At 39.6% G+C, this 22,453-nt stretch overlaps 1 long non-coding RNA gene across 1 annotated transcript in view; it reads left to right on the top strand.

Annotated features, from left to right (window-relative positions):
• The first annotated feature begins 9,426 nt into the window (after positions 1–9,426).
• LOC128906637 (uncharacterized) overlaps positions 9,427–22,453 on the top strand; it is a 36,900-nt gene continuing 23,873 nt past the window's right edge. Inside the window, exons 1-2 of the long non-coding RNA XR_008465260.1 lie at positions 9,427–9,523; positions 11,356–11,493. This is a non-coding gene — a long non-coding RNA (uncharacterized LOC128906637). The remainder of the gene's footprint in view (positions 9,524–11,355; positions 11,494–22,453) is intronic.

The raw sequence follows: 22,453 nt of genomic DNA, 5'->3' as shown, positions 1-22,453 counted from the left end.
AGTTAGACGCTTGGACACCTGCTTTTGTGGAAAGGTTAGTCCAAACTCCTGCATCTGCTTCACACTAAGATGGCTGAAGTAGCAGTGCCAGACAGGGATTTTGACTAGATAAATAAATTCAACATTTGAGTATGTTTGTGTGCTGAAATACAATTTGTGAAAAAACAAATTGCTTCTGATTGACAAGTTACAAACGTAGGGTGGGAAATGTAAACTAGCTTTCTTATGAACTGGATTGCAGAGCCAAAGTGGAACAAAATATAAAATATCTTTCTTTTGACTAAAGTAAGATCTTTTTTTTTTTCCTAAGTCCATATGAATGAGTTTGGCAAGAAAGGGGTGAAACATGTCCTGTGTAGAGATACTGCAAAGATTTAGATGCCTTCCAATTCCATTTACGTTCCCTGTCGTATGGGGTTTGAGGCTGCAGTGGTTTATTGCACAGGTGTGAATTTCATCTTGAGAGCAGAATTGCTGTACAAGTGCTCTTGAAAATGTTTTTTTTCCTTTGTCAATTTTCTAAGCGTAAACTTACGTCGGCTTCCAGATAGCACCGAAGTACTGCTTAAGTTACACACAGCTAACCATGAAATTTGGGGTTGTGCAGAGTTTCACTCTCGCAGCTTAAATAAGGTTTTGATTTCAACCCTTTTACACGCTACATAATGAAAGAAGTCAGTTAATGACCGGGCCCTGGAGAGTGCCCTCAGTTTGCCGGTACCAGTGGGAATGCTGTGTGGGGTGGACATAGCATGTGGTACCCCGTGCCGGGTTAGAAAGACCACAGACAAAAATTGCTTTTGATGATGAGAGTGTTGTTAAAATGAATTTCTAAATTTTATTTGTAAGCCTGTGTTAAAGGAGGCTGTTTTCCTTAGCGAATGTCTACAAGTGCTATACAGATGTAGGAAATGTTAAAGCAATATGTATTTGATAAGGTTTAGTCCAAAGGGGTATGTAGTGGCTCCTGCGTGTTCCTAGCATGTTCTCCAGCAACAGGTCTGGGCCACCGAGAAGGTCCTGGCTTAGGTTAGATGTGAGCGTTTGTGCTCTCCTGCACAGTTTTGTTTCCACTGGTGCCAATGTGAAAACTCCTTTTATTATCTATCACCAATGTGAAGGTACAGTTTTTTTCAGCAATAATTTTTGGTTTTGGTCAGTGCCAGTGCTTCAACAAATATATACAAATTTCTCCTTTTAGGAAGCTTGTTTTAACTCTAAATTTTCTGTGACGCTGCCTCCCGTTGTATGTCCACTTTCAGAGGACTGGAAATATTCAACTTGAGAGATATTTTCTTCTAATTTACATGAGGAGACTATTTATTAGGTGTAATTAATTGTATGGATTTCAGGGAGAGTCTGTAAGGCAGGAGCTCTAAAACTTCAAAACAGCTCAGAAAAATGGGTCTGTGCATATTTTAGGTTTGAATTTGTCAGATTAAACACATTAAAATTCTATGAGAGAAGAAACACTAAAATATCACTGTAAAATGAATTCAGCAGATTTGTGCCATGGACAAGGCTCACAGGAAGAGAGAGGAGAAAGCAAAAACAAGTTTGCAGCTTCCATGTGGTTGCAAGCATGGCCACTTAACTCCTTCACCTTGAACTTGGAAAATAAAATTCTATGTTACCATGAAAAATGAGGAGACTGAGGAATATATGGTATCATTTAGAAATATGTTGTAGCTTGTAAACATGGGCCGGTTTCTTTGGGTTTTGGTTTTTTTTCAGTAGTCTTGGAGGGACTTGGCATTGAGAAGAATACCTTAATTTGGTTTTGAAAGTAAAACTGTTCAGCAAATAAAATGCAAATGATGTTTTCCAGTTCCTTTCTGTCTAGTTTTTAACATTCTACAAATAATAAACTGAAGCTTTCATGAAAAAGTTCTATTCCTGCTACCGTCCCTGGCTTTAAGTTTCAGCTAACTCTTGAGAAGATGTGTCCTAGGTAACAGCGGCTCTCCTAAAGCTCTTAAACACTCTTGAAGTGTTACAAGCATCGTTAGAGCAAAGTGCTTCTGGGTGATGGATGTGGGGCAGGATGGCTTCCCTAGATTGGTTTCCTTTGCTTCCTCTAATCTGCTTCAGCTTCCCTATCGCTGTGAACAGCTCACAGAGAGAGAGGAGGGAATGAGCTCCACGTGTGAGCAGATGTGGGGTGACTTGCTCTGGAGGAAGTTGGTGAGGGCGGAGCGGCTGTGTTGCTAGAGGTTCGCACTTGGAAGAGCATCACCTTTCCACAGCTGGTGGCAGGGAAGGGCTTTGAGGCAATGTGGGAAGTTGGGAGAACGTTTTGCTTCTAAGGAGAAAAATGGAGCATTTGGAGAAAGTAAAGAGAACTGATGCTTATTTTATTCAATTCTGTTTCTACATAGGGTATTGGAAAAACAAAGTGACTTTTGATCCCAAGAACAAAAGTATAGCATAGAGTAAATGGGTTCAAATTCTATTAAGTTAATGAGCAATGTCCTCGCTGGGGGTGGCTTTGGCACTAAGTCTTAATATTAATTCCCAGTTTCCATACAGCTATCCCACTGCATCATTAAATCTCACAGGAAATGCAAATACACGTTGCCTGTCATTTATCAATGAAAATATTGTTTAACATTTGCAGTGTATACACAACCCATTATAAAACTCAGTGGTGCATGCTCAGAAGCAAAATGTATTACTGTAGATATCAGTAGATAACTATTTATAATTAATCCTGTAGGAATAGCAGTTCTAACAGTAAGAAACATCTGAACTAAATGGAGGGTGAAAATGCCTTAAGTTATTTCCATGGCTGTTTAGGCTACTGGATTGGTCATTTCAGGGTCAGCCTTCGTTCAGACTGCAATAGAATTAAGCCAGAATTCATTGCCCAGCAAACAGTAAATACTCAGAGAGGAGATGAGTCTTATTCCATGGTCTAGTTTTTGGTACACTGAATAAAAAATGTTTTGTTTAGGTTTGAGTGACTGTACAGATAGAGCAGCTTTTGCTTCAGTATACCCTGGGGTCGAAAGAGTCCGGGTGAGGTCCAGCTAAACCAGCCCTGCAGCGGTGCCTGTCACAGGTGTTTCAATCAGTTCTTCTAAAGAAAGAATTTTTAATTCTCCTTAATATTCACATCATCAATTGGGGAGAACCCTCATTTCCGCCTATTAGCATGGCTTCCACCTGTAGGACATGAAAAATTATCTGAATTGAGTTCATAAGTGATTTTCCTGAGAAATGACTGCATAATCGATTTTTAGCTGAAGACTGCCTTACATTAATGACATTACTGGTCATTCTGCCTCTAATACTTAAACTGTCACCTCTACTTCTGTTTCTTCCGATGTTCTCTAATACAGCCCATTTTCTCCCCTTCTCAGCGCACATATGTAAATACATAGGCCTTTTACACCCGCTTCCTGATGACTGAGAGTTTCCCAGACAGAGCTAAATGACCTTTCCTAAAAGTACGGGGTGTTTCTTGGAAGTAAAATGCATCAAATGGAGATTATTAAACCCAAAATACAGTCATAAATTACTGCATGTGAGAGCGGGGCAGGATCTGTTCTTGGAGCCCTGGGGCCGGGGGCGGTTCCCAGGGGCTGCTGCAGTCGTGCTGTCTCGAAGTTGGTCTGAGCCTGGCAGCCAGCCCCCCCGAGGGGTGAAACCCTCAGGGATATATCACGTTATATATATAGATGACATATATTTATTATATAGACGTAATTTTGTTGGTTTTTTTTTTCTTGTTTTTGAAAGAGTCATGTTTCTAAGCTAATTTGATCCCTGGCCATTTGTTGTTGATTATCAGTTGTATGTTTCTCTCTGCCACGCTTTCTCTTTTAATGTAAAGGATAGTTCTTAAATTGAAACTTGAAATGTACCATGGATGTACCCACCCTTTGCAGTCAATCCCTGGTGTGTTAAGACAGCATTCTAGACTAAAAAGCCTTTCAGATGTGGAGGAAAAAACACAAACGAGAAATGAGTTAAACTCTTGCACATCTGTACAGGAGCATTGGAAAACATTAGAATAGAAGTAAACATACAAAGATGGCAAAATGACTTGTGTTTACACCGCTGTAAAGATCTGTCTTGTTGCTGACCTGTGTTAGCCAGCTTCTGAAAGGCTGTTTTAACATGTAGCGTTTCCAAGTCGTGCAGAGGTGGTTGCTGCCTTGACTGTGTGCACGGCCTCTGACGGCCTTTGCTAGCAGAGAGCACTTGCAGCCAAGCTGACGTTCACACAGTCTTAGGGCATGGCTAAAAACCTTTCAGTCTCTCGGTGCTTCAAGGTGGGCACAACTTGAATGGGCATTCAAAATTTGCTGCCACTTGTGTGTACCTTGCAGTGTATAAGAAACCCTTAAACTTAAGTTGTGTAATTCTTACCTTCTTCAAGTAGTGAGTGTGCGTGTCAACAATATCACCTGCGGTGTGGCTGGATCTCTGTCCTGTCTTTCATCCTTTGCTAGTGAGAATGACTCAGGTGCCTAAAATACCGCCTTAATGCTCCTGAAACATCTGCAAGGAGTGACATGCAGAACAACACATGGTCTATGGGTGACCACTTGTAGCAGACCAGACCTTCTAGAGAGTCCAAAATGACTCCAGATGTGTTGGGGACCTGAATCCTGCATGGTATGTTGATTACGTGGAAGTTTATCTTGAGTACGTCCCGACAGCTCGAAGCTGTGCTCAAAATTCAGTACTGTATTGATGAAGTAGAGTTATGTGAATTAACTGCCTAAATTAATGTGCCTAAGTTTTTTGTGCTAAAAGTAGCACAAAATCATTTTTAAATAGCACTTCGGAATTTTTATCATATAAAACCCAACAACGGAAGAGAAATCTGAATGTCTACATTGTTTTCTAATCAGGGCAGTGTATTTTCCTTATTGGTTGTCTGTGCTGAGAAGGGAAACGATCAGGCATTTGAGGGTTTCTTGTTGAGGCGAACCACGTATTCCCAGCTCTTTGTGGCTCAGGATGCTGCCGTTCACAGAGGCAAGATCCAGCTCCTGCGCTTGCACAGGTCTTTGGGTAGGAGTGAGGCCCAGAGGCTGAAAGAACCGGTCTGTGCATTAGTGTTTCGCCCCTTTCTTCATTTACTGAAGACTAATGAGACCTCTAGTTGCAGTTCATAAGGGATTTTTTCCCTGTAACACATATGTTTAAGACAGAGTCATCATTAGGGATGCCAAGTGTGGCTAAATGTAAGGCAAAAGAGACTTTTGATAGATGTTTTCAGCCATCTGCCGTATTCTTAACACATGGAAGGTTTAATATTTCGGGAAGTTTATTTCCTTCAAACATGAATCTAAGGCAGCACGAGTGTTATATGTTTTAGGAGTTCTGGATTCAGGAAATCTATTAGCTCAATGAACATACATTTCAATTAGCTGTGTTGTGTATGAAATAGGGCATGACAACAGTTTTATTGTATTTTCCTTTATAACAGGCTTTTAGTTGGACTATTACTACAGAAATAGATGTCCAGGACAATTTTGCGTTGCAGTGACCTGTTGCGCTGACTCCGATTTTTACTTATAAAATCCTTTGCACGTCTGTGTTACGTTTCTGCATGAGAGCACTGTTTCTCTCCTTTTGTCCGGATTCTGTTGTCCGTGGGTTTGACTGAACACCTTTGGCAGTGGGAAGGGTGCCACTGAGTCGCTGCTCCCCATCAGCACTGATTTTAAATCTTGCTCTGCTGTTGTGACAAGGGAATGATGCTAACCTCTAATAATGAACGCTACACTTTTCCCCCCGCTTCTGTCTGCACGCAAGTTGAGCAAATGGTTCATTTAAAAACCAATATATTCAGTTCTTACTTGTTCAAAATATTTGGAGGTTTGAGGTCAAAAATGGCTGATTATTCAAAACAGCAAACTGCAAGAAAAGAAACTGTCTTGGAAACCCCTAAAAACTTGCCAACTGACTTTTCTGTTGGTGTGCCCCAGCCATTCCTAGTCTCCTCTAAAAAACCTGGCCCAAAACCTTACAATCTGTCCAAATCACATAAAGATACTGGAAAAAACTGACAAACTTTTCCAGAAAATGCTGAAATCTGAATGCAGAAATATAGCCTATATGTGCTCTGTGATAATGAAACACCCTCATTCAAAGCTGACTGTCCTACTTCAGAGGCTCCAATAGCTAAATGCAGGAATTGGGGAAACTACTGGTGCAACATTTGTATTTTGACAAAAATAATAATAATAATAAAAAAAGTCTTTCCAATCCTTAAAACTGTATTGAAAGAAAAATATTTCCTAATAATAGAAACAGTTTTAAATAAGCTATACCTGATGCAATTTTGGAAAATATAACAAGCAGAAGTCACGATTCTCCCCCCAACAGCAATCAACCAACTGATCCCACTCAACAACCTAAAATGCACGTTAAACCTGTTTGTTTCCACAGCTCAGAAACAGCAACAAGAACGATTTATGTGACTGAGTTAATAGAGATGATTCCATTACAGTTTTGGTGCCCTGAAAGATGGCACACAGGGGCTTTGTATGACCTTTCCTTTAATGTTCAAGTAGTTTTGAAGTGCCATTAAGAGGTGATCAGTGGTAATTGTCTTAAGGATGCCACCCACCCTTCTAATAAGGATGTTCAGTGAGACCTGACCTTAAGGTCTGATTTGATTTTCAAAAAGCTGTTGCCAGATAAGCAAAGCATGTGAGTTATCTGCTTTACACAAACAAAAAAAAACCCAAAAACCAAATCCGAAAAAATTCCACAAACCACAATTTTCATCCTGCCCGAAAAAAAAAGAATAAAATAAGAGCAATTAATTCTGTTGTAATTCAGATTTCGTAATATCAAATGTACTACTGGAAAACAGAATACAGAATATCCCATTTTGGAATTGGCTTCCATAGTTACAAACGCTCTAAACTGAGGAGAGGCCAAACATCTAGTTAATGTTATGCCCATCATCATATGATTAACATTCCCCGATACTATTCGTATAAGGCTTAGATATTTTTTTCCTGTTTCTGTCATTCACGTTAAATTAAGTTCTTGCTTCCCTGCCTTTAGTAGCTAACTTTGTAGTCTGAAAACAATTTATTGTGCCAGCAGAGCAAAGCCGAATGGATCTGTGTGTGGGACAGACTCCGTAGCATTCATGTCAATTATATTATATTAGGGCTTTCCATTAATTTTGTCTTCCAACTTCATGAAACACTAGAAGGCAGATTCATCTTTCCCCTGATGTAATTGTATTGATTTCAGTGGTGCTATTACCGAGGGAAACAGCAATAAATGGCAGGAGAATCTGGCCCCAGAGTTTAGCCGGCCTGAACTTTGTTCCAGAAGAGTTGCCGAACGTGATTGTTATTACTTTCTTTGTTTATTTATAGACCTTTTCTTCCTGTGATCACAGTATTCTGTGACTTTCATACCTACGATCATCAGGCAAATTGCCTAATCCTATTTGACGTTAGTTTTCAGTAATTTAGCATTTGGTTCTAGAATGATGATCTAATTTTGTAAGAAAATCTTTGTTATATTGCACAAGCCATTTTTATTCCAAGGTTTTCTCTTATTAGACTATCTCAGATGTGACATGCCTTCCTCTTTCATATAATCCTGTTACGAACACTCTCTCTGTTTAACCTACTTTCTCATACAAGTTACTTGGATCCCAAGAAGGAATTTGTTAGGAAGGAGATGAGCTGTAGTGGCATCTCACTGTTCAGTTTCATCTATGTTTTACACTATTTTTAATATAAATAGCAGAATTCTCTGTTATCAATAACTAGTTTATTTGTTTCAGAATAACTGCATGATTATGAATGAGATGCTCTGATAATTTTTTTTTTTTTTTATGGTTTGCTGTTGTATTATTTGAGTTGGTGGTGAAGCATGATTTGTGCTCAGGTTTTTCTGGTATAGGATCAATGTCTCCAGCTGCAATTACTAATCTACGGATAGATTTACTAGTACTGTAAACTGCAGCTAAGGTTGACTTGCAGTATCCATTTAGTCAAGAAACACAAAACCAGATATAGTTAGATTGGAAAAAGTGATCTGCAAGTGTGCAGGCGGACTGATTAGCGATAAGAATAAGAAGGAATAATGATTTTTTTTTTATGGGCCTATAGCTCTAGGCACTAGCTCTCTGTATTTATAAATACAGAAACTAGACATCTTCTCTAAAAGGCTGTAGACTGCTGCCCTCTGGTTTTGACTCTGTGGTCATCGTAGGTAGGTGGAATCAATCCAGCGTTCCTGTGCTCTCTCCGTCTGCAGACACGTTTGTGGTGGGATCTGTACATCTGTAGTAACCCAGGTGTTTGGTGCTGCAGTGACAAACCCCCCTTTTATTTTTGGACCTGTTTTTTTGTTTCCTCGCTGCCGTGCAGTGAAATAAGTGATTTTTGTAGCATTGAGAAATCTCCTTGTATTAAAGTGCACGGACCATGCAGTGTTGTAAAACACAGACATACAGAATTGCTGGTGAAATTATGCTCACTGCTTTGCAGCCTCTGCAGACTTACGCTCATTTGAAATACAAGTAATCCTTTGAATATTGAGAACTGTTTCAGGCATGTTGAGGAACTGTGAGAAGGTGTCAGCACTCAGTCAGTAATTGAAGTTGTGGGCAGGTTCCTGTTTTCTGTTTGTGCAGACCACTATAAATTGAGCTATTCAGACACAAACAAACCAGCCAAGCCCTCAAAACTGGTCAAGTACATTTCAGGGAATGCTGGCATGGAAAAATGGTGCCGGTATCAAGCATTTCATTCCAAAATGTAGCCTTTGCGGTACATAGGAAAAAAATAAAACTAACATAAAACCCTGCAACCATCTAATAAAAGTGAAGATGGAAAAAATTGCTTCAAAGTAGAGTCAAAACACCGGGTAAAAGGCAGAAACACAACAGACAAAAATGCTACAAATTCCATACAACATCTGAAATGAGATTACAGTGTCAGGACAATGTAATCATACGCTGAAAATGGTGTTTAAACTGTATTCTAGAAACATTACTACTACGCTGTACTGATATTTAACAGGAAAGTTTTTATTTTATTCTTGCATGTGTCCTAAGAGTGAGATGAATGTGTGTATGTATCAAAAAATGAAGACTGTATCAAAATTTGCTTTAAAAAAGATTACAATGGCATATATATTTTTAAAAAATAAATCACTGGTTCCTATTTTTTAAAAAATTGAATATTTAGTGTATGATAAATGCTAATACAACTTCTGTTTCTGCTAGCCCAGCTATATACTAACTGAAGAATTCATATACATAGTTGAGGTGGATGGCCTGTGGATATTGTACACAAATAAGCTTTCTTAAAATATCTCTTTGCCGCCGTCAGTGACGCCTACTTAGAATAAACTGACCTCCAGGCTTCTAGCACTGCAACTGAAATGGAATTTCTTTTTATTTGCTTTTAAGGAGAAAAACAAATGTCAGTCTTCAGATCGTTGTTATTACACGAGGAATGTTTGCTGTATGAAATACATTCACAGATTGTCCCTAAACATAAGCAGCACATACTGTGTATACAAGGTAAGTCATTATTTAGTTTCTCTGGGGTTTCACATTTAACCTGTTAGGAAAAGAAAAAAGAAAAAAAAAATGCCAGCAAAGAAATCTCTCTCAAGGTTCAGGTGCTACAGCCCAAATGATCCTTTGTGCAGCTGCAACTCTAGTGCTGCTGTCTGACTCCTCAGCTCCCAAGGCTTTGGAAAGAAATGTAGCTGGCTAAATAAAAGCTTTGTGGCAAATTTACAGTTATGCATCACTTTTGAATTTCTTTTATTAGGAAGTTCACTTTATCTTGTCCGGGCCAGTGTGATGTCTGACAGAGGTCAGAGACCCCGTGCAGCTCGCGACTCTAGAGATTGATGGCCAGGAAGGCATGATTCTGCTAATCGTCTTCCCAGCAGTTCCTGTAATTTTATGCCAATCAGACGCCTTTAAATAATTACACTAATTTCTTGGAGATACTTATGAAGTACTCTTCAGAATCTGTGTGAGTCAGGCATAGGCGGTTACAGGGAAATGCAGAGCAAGTTAGTCTTCTGTAAGTGAGAGCAAAATACTGCATTTTGTCTGGAGCCTCTGTGTTCTGGGGGTACCTTTCACACATGCACCTAACTTTGCGAATGGTAAAACTTTATAGAAATTCACAAAGCGATCAGAAAGAGTAGTGGGAGCTGTTAAGCACAGACATCACCTTTGCCTCATAAAATTCCCGAGCAGCATAATCCTGGAGGCTGGGAGAAGATGTTGGGGAAATAAGCCTGTACATCTGCCTGGTTCTCATGCTCTTCCGAAGTGAACTCCAGTTAGCAACTGGCTCTTTACGAGACTCATGCGGATATACAAGCACCGTGTCTGTGCGGACTCTAAAAAGGATAGCAGATGCAGACACGTTATTCTTTGCCTAAACTATAGCCGTAACCATAGCTGGTCCCGTCTGCCCCATAGGCATTAGTCTTCTATTCAGTCTGCATCACGGGAGGTAATGGATGCAGTGATGGAAAACAGAGCTTTTACACAAAAGACACTGACTCATAGTCTTATCTCTGGGCTCTCTTTTCAGGTTTCTTTTGGATTCTGTGAAGTGTATTAGCTATTAATTTCTATTTTACATAATTTTATTTCTTCTTATAGCTGCTTAAAGGTATAAAGGTGGGAATATTTTTCATTTAGCACATTAAACTCAAGTTCTACATAACCACTTCAAAGGAGAAATTGAACAAGGTTCTATTACTAAGCACAAAATCAAATGGATTTGCTCTTTATGGGAGTTTACTAGGTATCAAATGTATAACCCTTTATGCAAGTTCTGTGAGGAGGAGAGGATCAGCTCCTAAAACTTTATACTGGCACCTGTGGGTGAGACTCTGCAGTAGATCAGTAACGATGAATTAACCAGTTGTGTAGTGACTGTTCACTCAGACCTACAGCTAAAACTGGGGCTAATCCTTAACGAGAGTTTTTCAAAAGTGGGAAAAAATGCGGCTTGTTTGTTTTTAAAACCCATTTTTCTTAGTTCTGCACCTTCTGATTTCAAGGAGGAGTGGAGGCAGGAATGCTGAAAATACAGTAGGAAAAACTAACTTTATACCTAGGAAATACATTTTGGATTGCATTAAAAGTCCTGATCTTTTAGGATTATCGTCTCAGATTTGCAGGCACCCAAAAGTTCTCAACTCTGTAGATAAATACCCGTGTTTGTAAGAAGCACTTGGTGTTTTCCTGATTAGAACTAACTGCTGAGCTTTCTCCATTGCTAAACATCTTGTTGTCACATGCGTCTCCAAATTTTTGTTACAACTTTATTAAATATTCTATTTTTAAAAAGATTTCTGTTTTGCGGCTCTGACTTACAGAGTTCACTCTTCCTCGGCTCCAGGAAACCACTAAAGCACATGCTTAATTGACTACATTCAGCTGGATTAAGCTCCTGTTTAAACGTGAAGAATACGTGTTGCTGGGTCAGAGCCTTGAAGAGTCTACGAGGCAACTGGGTGAGTAGGGGCTACAGAGACTGAAAGGGTATAACGCAAGATCTTCAGTTTTGGATATGAAAGTCGAAGTCGCTGGAATTTATATTAGTTAAAATGTATTTGTGTATGTCAATATCATATACTACTGGGAGGGGAAAGAGGTGGAGATGGACGGTTTGGTTTGCTTTAATTAGGGGGCGTAAGGTTAACTTCTGGCTTTGGGGCAGGTGGGATGCATGGGGGTGAAAAGAAAGCCTATGATCTTGCTGAATGTTCATGAAACAGCACGGTCTAGCAAGTTTTATATGGATGCTAGAGGAAGCTTTAACCAAAAAGGCTATTCCTGCTCTTTGTGTCATACTAATGTTATTTTCCTTCGTGGTTCTTGATGAGTTGAGTATGTGGCTCTCAGAACAATCATATTTTCTCTAAGAAAATTAAACTAACATTACAACTTACTGTTGCAAAATGTGAGGCACCAAATCTCTAAAAGATGTAGGCACTTGCATTTCCAAAGCCAACATAAGAATGAAATGTTTGCTGGTGTTGTTAGGGTATAGAAAATACAACTTAATATTGAATTCAGATCAATCTATGCAATGCTTAGAATGTCCCAAATTATGTTAAGTCAAATAAAAAGTCACTTTGCTAACATTTTTTCTTACTTCCTTGCACACCGGTTTGCTCTCTTGTGCATTCAGGCTGAGGGAAGGTAACCTCCTTTTTACAGACGGATTGTGCTCTGCTGTTTCCGTTTGCATGATGTAAATCAATATATGTGTTCAGAACCTTTCCAGCGAAGGGTATGGCTTTCTTTCCGGTGTATTTTTTGTGATACAGACTTAGAAAATTCCTTTTCCCTTCACATTTATTGCATGTATTCTTCTGTAGAGTGCCCATTCTGTTCCACATTTCCAGAGGAATTTGGGTCATTGTTTACTTGTGGCTTCATTAAAGAACATCCAGTAGCTACCAATTTCCATCATCAACCTTTGAATATCGAGCACGATATTATAATACTCTTTGAAAGCACTGCATGTAGCACAGAAACCTGCGAGAAGCAGAGCAGCTCTAGTCAAGTTATAAAAAGAGCACTACCATTGCTGCCTGAACAGAAGGAACGTGTGGGGAGATCGAGGGCATTGCCATGACAATTCCGACTGGCGGATCTTTGTTCTTGTTGCTTTCTGACATACACTTTCTTGTTCCAACATCAGGTGTAAATGATGATTATGAGAAGCCGTGCTTGTTGTGGAGAATACATGGCCAAACACCTCTTCTTCTGTTTGTTGGAGCTACAAAATACGTGGTCAATGGAGTCTAATTTGAATGAAATTTTATGGGCACACAGAGGTTGGAGTGAAGCAAGGAATGCTCTACTTTGACCTCTGTAGCCTCTCTACAGAGAGCTTAATAGAGAAATGTTTTAAATTACAGTATGTTCCAATTATTGTACATTTATGGGACGGTGTGAGCTCCCTCTACGGGCTAATTTAACGTCTGCAAATTCCAATAATTCTTTTTTGTAACAAAGCCTCTGTGTAGCCTAGTGGATAAGGTGCCTGCCTAAGGTTTCTAAGGTTGTGCTCTTTTGAGCGTGTGCAAGATGGCTGCCACAAAAGTGTTTGAAGCTGCCGCGTTTGAAGCTGCCGCGTGTGTTTGAAGCTGCCGCATTTGAAGCTGCCAGGTTTGAAGCTGCCGCGTGTGTTTGAAGCCGGCGCGTTTGATGTTGCTGAGTACGTTTGTAAATTTGAGGCAGACTTTAATATTGTTAGACGGTAGGGGAGTCCTTTTCAACCTTTTTTCATTTTTCACTTGAACTTTTAAAAAGTTTTATTTTAACTTTTTTTTAAACTATTTTAACTACTTATGTCAGCTGAGGAATGCTGTGATTCACAGCCATTATTGTAAGGAGGCTGTTATGTATTTTTAGTGCTGCTGGGACCATAGGAATTTTTGAGTGACTTTGACTGCAGACAACAATGTGGAGAATAATCCTGACTGTGAAAAGTGCTGTTGGGGCTGCAGAAAAGTACAGAATAATTTTGACCAAGGGCAATCATGGCTGCTTTTAGAAGAAATACGAGTATGCCCGGGTGTTGAATTTGTGAGTTGCTGGGACTGGGAGGAAAAAAAATTGCCGGAAAGAGAAGTTGGAGTTTTGTAGAGAATTGCCAGTATGTTCAGCTAGCTGGGAGCTGAGAGCTTAAAAAAAAAAATTCCGGTGGGACTGTAGAAGAGCCATCAGTGATGGCAAGAGTGAAGAACTTAAGCTGCTTGGACAGTAGGGGGAAAACGTAAATGGTGCCCTTTGTTGAAAGCCATGAACTACCAAAAATGATAGGAAGTAAATGCCGAATGTATTTGTTGAGAGATGTAAGGTGTAGTTTGTTTCTTCTGGAGGAGAAATGTTTTGTAATGTTATATTATTTAGGAATGTGATTTTTGAAGTCTAAAAACTGCCCAAGAGTCGATATGGGACTGGAAAGTCATCAGCTTTTGGGTGGGAGAGGGAGGGACTTTTAAAATTGTCTGAATGCCGGTTTTTGCCTGAGCAAGCAGTATCTTACTATAGATGTGAAAGTGAATATTGGTTGAAAGCTAGAGGTTCATACAATTTAAGTAACTGGATGTTCTACAAATGTGAGTGATTAGCTATTGGTAGACCACAGGAGGATGACTTCTACTATTGTTCATCATTCAACTGTGATTTGGGAGCAAATGTTTTGTAGTTCTGGGTCTCTGGAGGTCTCCTCTCTGTCATTCCCATCCAGACCTGGAGCATCTCTTACTGCTCAGGTTTGTTCACTGTCTTGGATACCCTCTGGAAATCCCACTGGCTCTGGTAATCTTTCAGGCATTAGAAGGTAGATGTGGTAGCTGGCATATTAACATGCGTGCTTTTTTACCATATCCATCCATCATTTATCAGATTGAATTCTTGGCACACGACTGGGATCAGTGAGTCTATACCACAGTTCATCTGTATCGAGATGTTGAGATCACAGATTATTTTGTTGATAGTGTTAAATCTCCTTCAGATTGAATCAACACCTTTTAATTTTTCTAGACCTGTCTCCTCTATTCTAGTGATTCTTTGTTCAGATGCGCTTTGTTTTATCATCTGAGCAGCTAACACTAAACATTGTTTTGTATGGAATTACACAACTGATGAAATGATAAAAAATTGTGTGGTACATTACAAAGAGTTGGGTAACTGTTCATGACTTGGCTTCCCCGTGAAGGTTTGCACTTAGGGATTTTTAATTTCTGTACAATAACAGACGCCGAATGGATCCAATTGATACTGTTTGTGATAAATCACTAGTATTGTACCTTTCTGTTCTCCAGGCATTACTTTTTCTTATTTTAGAATATTTGTTATGTTTGTTTCACTTGTAATGTTGTTCTTACTTTCTTTAGTTTATCAACCACCTCATGAAATTAACTTCAGTGTTTTCTTCGCTGATTACCCAGGCTTTTCATTACCTTGAAGTATTTTTTTTAGCTAAACCAAAGTAGTCTCTGTGCCCTGCCTGGTAAAATTCCAGAGGAGCTCAGCTGGATTACCAGTCCCAGCGCCTGGCCCCACTTGCTGGCTTTTACATAGGTTTGGTGCAATGTTTTGTCCTGACTCAATGCATAAACTTCCTCTCATAGTTTCAGTCATAGATATGGGGCGCTGTGATCTCAGTTACCGTATCAGATGCGATGTTTTTCTTGATCTTCAGTAACCTCTTTCATTTTACTGTTAATGAAGTTTTTATTGAATGTCATCAACCTTAACACCATATGATTCAACCATTTTTTTAAAAATAATTTTGTATTACACAACAGTGTGGTTGCTGCTCTATTTCCAAGCTCGGTAAATCAGATGGTTGCTTACTTTTTGTGTAGTCTTTTTTAACAGAAAATTTATTGGCGTTCATTCTAAACTTTTAATTTGGGTTTTTCTTCTGTGAGTTTCTTGCTTCATCCTTTCCAGTGTGTAGAATTCCTTTTGTTTTACTATGGTCATTGCTAATTTTAAGTGGAATGCCCTGTTAGCTTGTTTATCAGTGGATCCCACAATCAAGTTCAGTGCAGCAGTCCTAAAACTTTGCCTTCAGTTTATGTTCTTGCCCTTAACACAGAAAAATGATTACTGATGGTGATAACGCTGGAACGTGCGAGTAGCTTTACCTAAGAGCTTGCTCCTGGTGTAAATTAATCGGAAAGTTATCCAAAGCAAGAGTATTGCATAGGCCCTCGATAAAATGTCTTGACTTCTCTAAAACAAAGGTGTGAAAATTTCAGACAAGTCTTCAACTATTTAATAAAATTAATAATATAAGCCCTGGTAATTTAAATTCCCCCTGTTTCTTAAAGTTTGTGTATTTTTTTTATCCCTTTGTCAATTTATATATGATTAGGTTTTGAGGAATGTAAAGCTATTTGAAACAGGAATGTTTCAGTTTTCATTTGTGATCCTGAAACTTGCCTCTGTTAGATGAAGTTGGTGATACTATGCTGGTTTATAAAACAGCACTGATAATCAGCCTCATGAATCTCATTTCGTATTAAAATCCTACAATAGTTAATACTTTTGTTGAAAATATTTCTTGAATAGTTGTATAAAAACTATCAGTTCACTGTGCACAATGCTATGTATTTTTTCAAACTGTTAGAAATAGTCTGTCTGTGCACTCTACTTTTTAAGTTTTCCTCATGGACTTTTAGCAATTTGTGATATTACTAGTACATAGTTGTGCTTAAAAACTAGTATTCTAGTTATACTTAATTATGTGTAGTTATATTCTGCTCTCAGTCACATATGAAAGGTTACCGACAAGTTAGAATATACGAAGGGTTTAGCTTATTGTTTCTTCTCCTCTATTGTATGGTTAATGCACAAATGGGATTATAAGGACTCGTGATGTGAGGTTTGCTTCTCACGTATTCTCCCTTACTTTTAGCCGAATGAATAGTTTGCATATCTTGATCTAATAGTTTTTTTTCAAGAAAATTGTCTTTGGGCAAGTAGCTGCACGGCTGTAGTTGAAAATTACTTACGTTACTGTTTCTCAAATTCTTGGCTTCCTTTTGTTTTGGAAAAATATCGTGTTCCCAGTTAGATGGACTTCCAGCTAGCTAAACATGGTCCAGCTCTGTTTCAAACTGTGACACCTAAAATTTAGCTGGAAAATCCATACTTAGATGGAGTGGCCTGATTTTAAAAATGCTGAACTTTGAGAAGCTCAAGAATTGGCAGATGATTACTACTTCTAAGTTGCACCACACGCATAAAATTTTGAACACAACTTTTTGAGCTGTACTTTAGGCACCTTGATTTAAAACATTAACCTTCGTCTCTTTTTAATAAGCACAGACTGTGTTTGGCATCACACATTCCTTTCCCCCAAACAGCTTATAACTGGAGCAAAACAGTCAAAGCGTAGCTAGGATATAGTGTGACATCTGGGAAATGGAATTAATGAGATACTTATTTTTCTTGTATTTGTTTAGCTATGGAAATGCATACCAGGCTTTTGTCCATCCATACCTCATTTCTTAATTTTGTGACTATAAAATTTGGATCTCTGAAAAGGGAAATGGAAAGTTTTTTTGTTTAGCCACAGAGTGAATACATATAGCTGCGGAACAAGATTTCACTTGATGCATGGTTTATCTCTTCGTATACCTGTCCTACGGAGTGAGGCAGTCTTTTGTCCTACTTAGCCTTAGTAACATACCTGCAAAGTTGCAAAGTAGTGGATTTTGGATTATTGCGAACATAAAGGCAATCAGTTACAACGGTAAGCGCTTTTTTTGCACAATCAGCATACCTTGGGGTTGGACTGGTGGTGCAGTGATGAAGTATTTGCTATCCCGTGGTTGATCCATCCGTGTTCACTCGCTTGATTTGATCCAAACTAGGAGATCATCTATTTCATTCCCTTGCCAGAGAACACAGAAGTGCCATTTCTGTTGGCATGATAAGGGACGTTAATGGACAGAGTTGATCTAATAATGTGAAAACTCTCTGGTTCTGTTTTGGTTTCTTCGTGTTCTTCGTTTGGCTACTTCTGCTTCAGAAAGATATATTTATCTCATGCACACCTGTATGCATTTGTTAACAAGTTTATATTTATTTATATTCAAACAAAACATTTTCTACTGCATGGTCGTTATTTTTTTAATAATTCATTATGCTCTGCTGAGTAATTCCATCCAAGAGAGAAAGCAAAGCCATGTGACTTTAATGACTGGTCAAATACACTTGAAAACTGGCTTGCAGAATTAGATTGGTGTCACACAAATAGCGGAAAAGGTTTTCTTTACAAAAAGTGCAGGAAAAGCAAGGAAGTGTTACTCAATTGGACAATTTATTAGCAATGAAGAATTCTACCTACTCTTTTGTTATACAGTAGATACAGAACTGAAATGAGTAGTGTGGATGGATGGATAAAGAGGAGTCTTTTGTCAGCTGAAATCCTTAACTCGGGGTCTGTGGGATTCCCCCTTGCTTTCTGAAATGTTGGCTAAACAGCAGCATTTTTGGCATCATACACAGGTGCGGCTTTGCTCTCACACCTGAAAATCCAGCAAAGAGAAAGCAGCCAAGAAGCAAGGTGCTGGAGGTGCGGGTTTGTGGATTTACCTTTCCACACTTTTGCTAATCTTAAGGCGTACTTCAGCGTACAAAACTGAAGAAGCTGGCATGTGTGGAATCGCACAGTACGCTGGGGTTGAAGGTGATCCCTAAAGGAGCAGCCAGGGTTTTGTTTCCCATGGATTGCAGTGCTTTCCTACCACAGCAAGTTAAAGCATGCGTCTAGCAAGAAGTGCTTTCTGTCTGAATTTCCAGAACTAGGATACCCGCGTTTCGCTTTTGAGCAAATGCTGATAAATGATACTACTTGAGAACAGGCGGTATCTTTAACATCTGTATTTTGCAGTTGTAAAAGGATGGGTTCTGTGAGCGTGAAGCGTTGGTGTCTTCCGTCAAGAAATACCCTGATTCACATATGAATGCAACGGAATGAGACTATACATAAAATTCCTTCCATTGTTGCAGGACTTAAAATAAGTAGCTTTAATCCCTTAACTGTGCATGGGCAAGCAAGAATAGGTGTTGTTGTTTATGCTCTGTGAACAGACACGGGAGCGAGATTGGTGCTGGCAACACTTTTCCCCCATGAATAATAAAGTTCTGCACATGAAGGGAAATCGGAGCATTAATATAGAACCTTTTCTTTAAGTTTCAGGACTATATTATGCATCCATATCTTGGGCCCAATAAAATGAAAATGAATGAATCCTTTTAGTTTTCCTACTGTTATGGCTTTAAAACAGGCGAAGTCTTTTATTTTTTTCCACTGCAATTTAATCTAATTTTAATATTCCCCAGATAATAGTGAAATAACCAATTCTGTCCAATTCTACCTTAGATAAAAGCATCAGCCTGTTTGGAACATAAACCTTATTTTACCTTTTGTTGAGCTGCCCAATTTAGTAAGAGCAATTCAGTGCTACATCTTAAACGTAGTATGACTTAGAACGCTGGAATCTGCCTGGAATGTGAAAAAAGGGAATAATTTATATTTAATTGGTCTAAACCTACCTTTCCTAGGTCAATAAGAAGAGGAAAATCAGCAGCATTAATCAAGATAAAATTATCAGCTGATTAATCAGTGTTCTAATTACTGCATAGTTCTTTCCCTTTTCAGTTTTAATTACTAAACTTCATTGTCTTTTCCATATGGCCATCATGCATTCACGGTACACTTTTTCTCCTGGTGAGATCATTAATATAAAAAATGTACATTCAAGACATTACTGAAGATATAAGAAATTGCTACTGCCTACTAAGAAATTACCAAGGAAGCTGCAAATCAGCCATAGGTTATACAGGAAAAGTCTAATAAATCTACTAACACTTAAGAAAATAGATATAGTAGAAGTGCAATTATGATTATCAAATCAACCTTTGTCCTAAAGCGAGTTATACCAGTCTTATTTCATCAAATCTATCTCTTGGTTAGGTCAGAAACTAATCACAATCTGATTTAAATTGGCAAAATACATGGGAGACCTCTTAAATTCGTGGGGCTAATGTAGACCACACAAATACTCTCTTAGCGGATCCTCTTTAGCAGAACATTCCTTCTTAGTAAGGCCTAGATCCTCAGAGGTGTTTAGGCACTTCACCACCAATGGAGTCATTGATTTCAGTACACGTTAGGTATCTAAATATCTTCCGAGGATTTAAGCCCAAATGAATAAATCTGCCAGGTATTATATTAACAGAAGTATCTTGACTTATTTAGTCTCTGTGGAAGTCGTAGGGAGAGTGAAGAGTTGGGCGTCATCCTCTAATGTTGCTTCTGAGTAAGGAAGGAGGTTAAAAAAGTCCCCAGTAGAACCGAGTTTCTACTGAAATCTTACCATCTCATAACCATGTTGGTCTGTAATTTGTCTCACAGATGCCTCTCTGTAAAAGTCAGGAGCTTAAAAGACAACCAACAGGATGGCTTCATGCACACAGGCTAGGATTTGTGGAAGAACGAAGTCTATCTGGGATACGCTAGTTTGTAAGTTAGCACCTAACTGGAGTGAAGTGAGGAACACGTCACTGGTCCCCAGTAACATCTGGCGCTTCATTAGTGACAGCATTCAGTTCTGTACATTTGGGAAATACAAAACACGGTCTTGCATCATTTTAATTTTTTAATAATGCTTTAAAGCATTTCCACTGCCTGTGATTTCTTTACCCCTTAGCACTAAATAAGTGAGGGCATGCCAAATGCCTGTATGCGGTGAGCCTCGGCCTCTGTCTTTAATTCCTGATAGCAACATCTCAAAGATCTGCTTTTCTAGAAAACATGGCGACTTGGCTCTAATTGTGCTCCCATTTCCTAAATATTTGTTGTATTCCTGATCAGAACGTGTTAAGTGAGCATAAGTACAATGCAATTGTGGAGTTTCTCAGTTGTCCTTTAGCCCATAGATAGCTCGTGAGACCAGACAAGATGAATTGCCCCTGAAAAATACAATTCCCTAATTGAGTAGCGTCTTGTGAGGGAGATGGGTGCTTGGGAAGGGCTGTTCCCAACGCTGGGTGGCGTGTGCACTGCCAGCCGGGCTGCTGGCCAGGACGGACACGAAGCCTGGGCCAGCACAACAGCCTTTGCTCCTGTCCGTGCGGCAGGTTTTGTCTCTGCTCTGCAAGGTGTCTGGGCCTGCGAGCGTCGCATGCCCTTCAGAATGCTCCGCTCTCCCCTGCTCTGCAGCCATCAGCTGCCATCCAGCTTCCAACAATGTCTTCTAATTTTTCGAGTATTTCTGTGTGCTTGTCTGTTTCATTTAAAAATCAGTTTTTCCTGAGAAGAAGTAGTCGTACCAGTTATTTAGTTAACTGATTAGTAATTGAAGGCCTAGTTTGGAAATTGTACAAATTTCCTATGAATATTCATAAAAAATAATTAACTTGGCTTCTTATTTAGAACCCAACAACAGTTCACTTCAATTTGATTTTTTTTTTTTTTTTGATAGATGAGTTAATTATACGCTGAGGTCTAGTTGCTGGGGTTTGTTTCCTACGTGGTGATTGACTAACTGCTGCCGGTGACAATAATCCTGGTTTGGGGGGCTTTTTCTCTATTTTGCTTTGGGTTCGGGTTTTTTGTGTGTGTGCGGTTTTCACAATGTTGGTCTGTAGCTGTCGGGTGGCGCGTCACCATTCTCCTACAAAGAACGTGGGGGCCCTCATGCGAAGTCCCTTCCCCGTTGCAGGGTGGGCCCACTCCGCCTTATCTTCTTCCCCCAAAGCAAAAGCACCCTTGGAAATGAGGATTGGCCTCATCCAGCGAGGAGCAGATCCCCGCCGGACCGCAAGTAAAATTCGTGCCGCAGTGAAACCCCCAAAGTAACTCATCCACTGGCTTTTACGGGAGGCCCGAGGTGGCCGGTCACCTTCCCAAAGCCCGGCTGGGGCAACTGGCCCTGCTTTGTGGTGGCCGGGAGGGCTGAGCCTGCCGGAGCCCCCGCCGGCAGAGCAAGGCTGCCATCTAGTGCCACCCGCGCCCTCCCCGCTCGCCTCTTCCTTCCTCTCTTTGCTTGCTTTCTCCTCCTTTTTTTTCCTTTTTTTTTTTTTTTTTTTCTAAAAGGTTTTTATCCCGTCAAGGAAAAACTGGCTCTTGGAAAACAACCAACTCAGTTGGAACTCGGAGATAATAATCAGTTTCTCTGGGCTTGTGAAATTGGCTCATTAAGCGTGCTTTTTAACAGAAAATATTGGAAGCGATTAAGTCTGCTTTACTGAGTGGGCATGAAATGGCTAACCTTCGGCCACCCACAGCTCCTAGGTGCCTGGCGTCGTTTTATGCATGCAGCGTAATGTCTTTACTTGAAGTGCTGTTTATTCATCACCTGCTTATTTATCTCTTTGCATTTGGCAGGCACATCGATCAATGTTAAACTGTCACACAAGGTTATTTTTCTTTTACATAACAGTAGAGGCCTAAGGTAGTGGCATATTAAAAGTAATAACTTTCTGACTTGTAGCTCAAGATGACAGCACCATTTGTACGTGAATATATTACAGCCAGAAATTCCAAGGAAAAAAAAAAAGGAAAAAAAAAGAAATTAAAGAAGTTAAAAAAAGCAGATGATGTCTGTTAAGTATTAATGTTCTTCCAAGGTCAAAGGCTGGAAGACAACATTCCCTGTGTTGCTGTAATTGTGTGCCTGTGTGTGTTGTGAACGTGTCTAGTGAATGGCTCTCCACCACAAGACAGATCCTCCTCTGACCCCTTGGAGCTATCTTCAGGCCTAATGTCCCTGATAAACCCTCAGGGAGATGACTTTACGTAGGCTGGTGAACACCCAACCTGATTTATCCATGGTGATCTGGTAGTTTTGCTTAGAAATGGATTGATTCATCCTACTGTTGGCTGTAAATACAGACGTGGTGCCCACGTCCTGCTCGCCAGCGGTGCTG

The sequence above is a fragment of the Rissa tridactyla genome, chromosome 3 (genome assembly GCF_028500815.1).
Source record: "Rissa tridactyla isolate bRisTri1 chromosome 3, bRisTri1.patW.cur.20221130, whole genome shotgun sequence".
NCBI classification, from domain to species: Eukaryota; Metazoa; Chordata; class Aves; order Charadriiformes; family Laridae; genus Rissa; species Rissa tridactyla.
The sequence above is the reverse complement of the archived record's forward strand: the minus strand, read 5'-3'. Positions and strand labels throughout refer to the sequence as shown.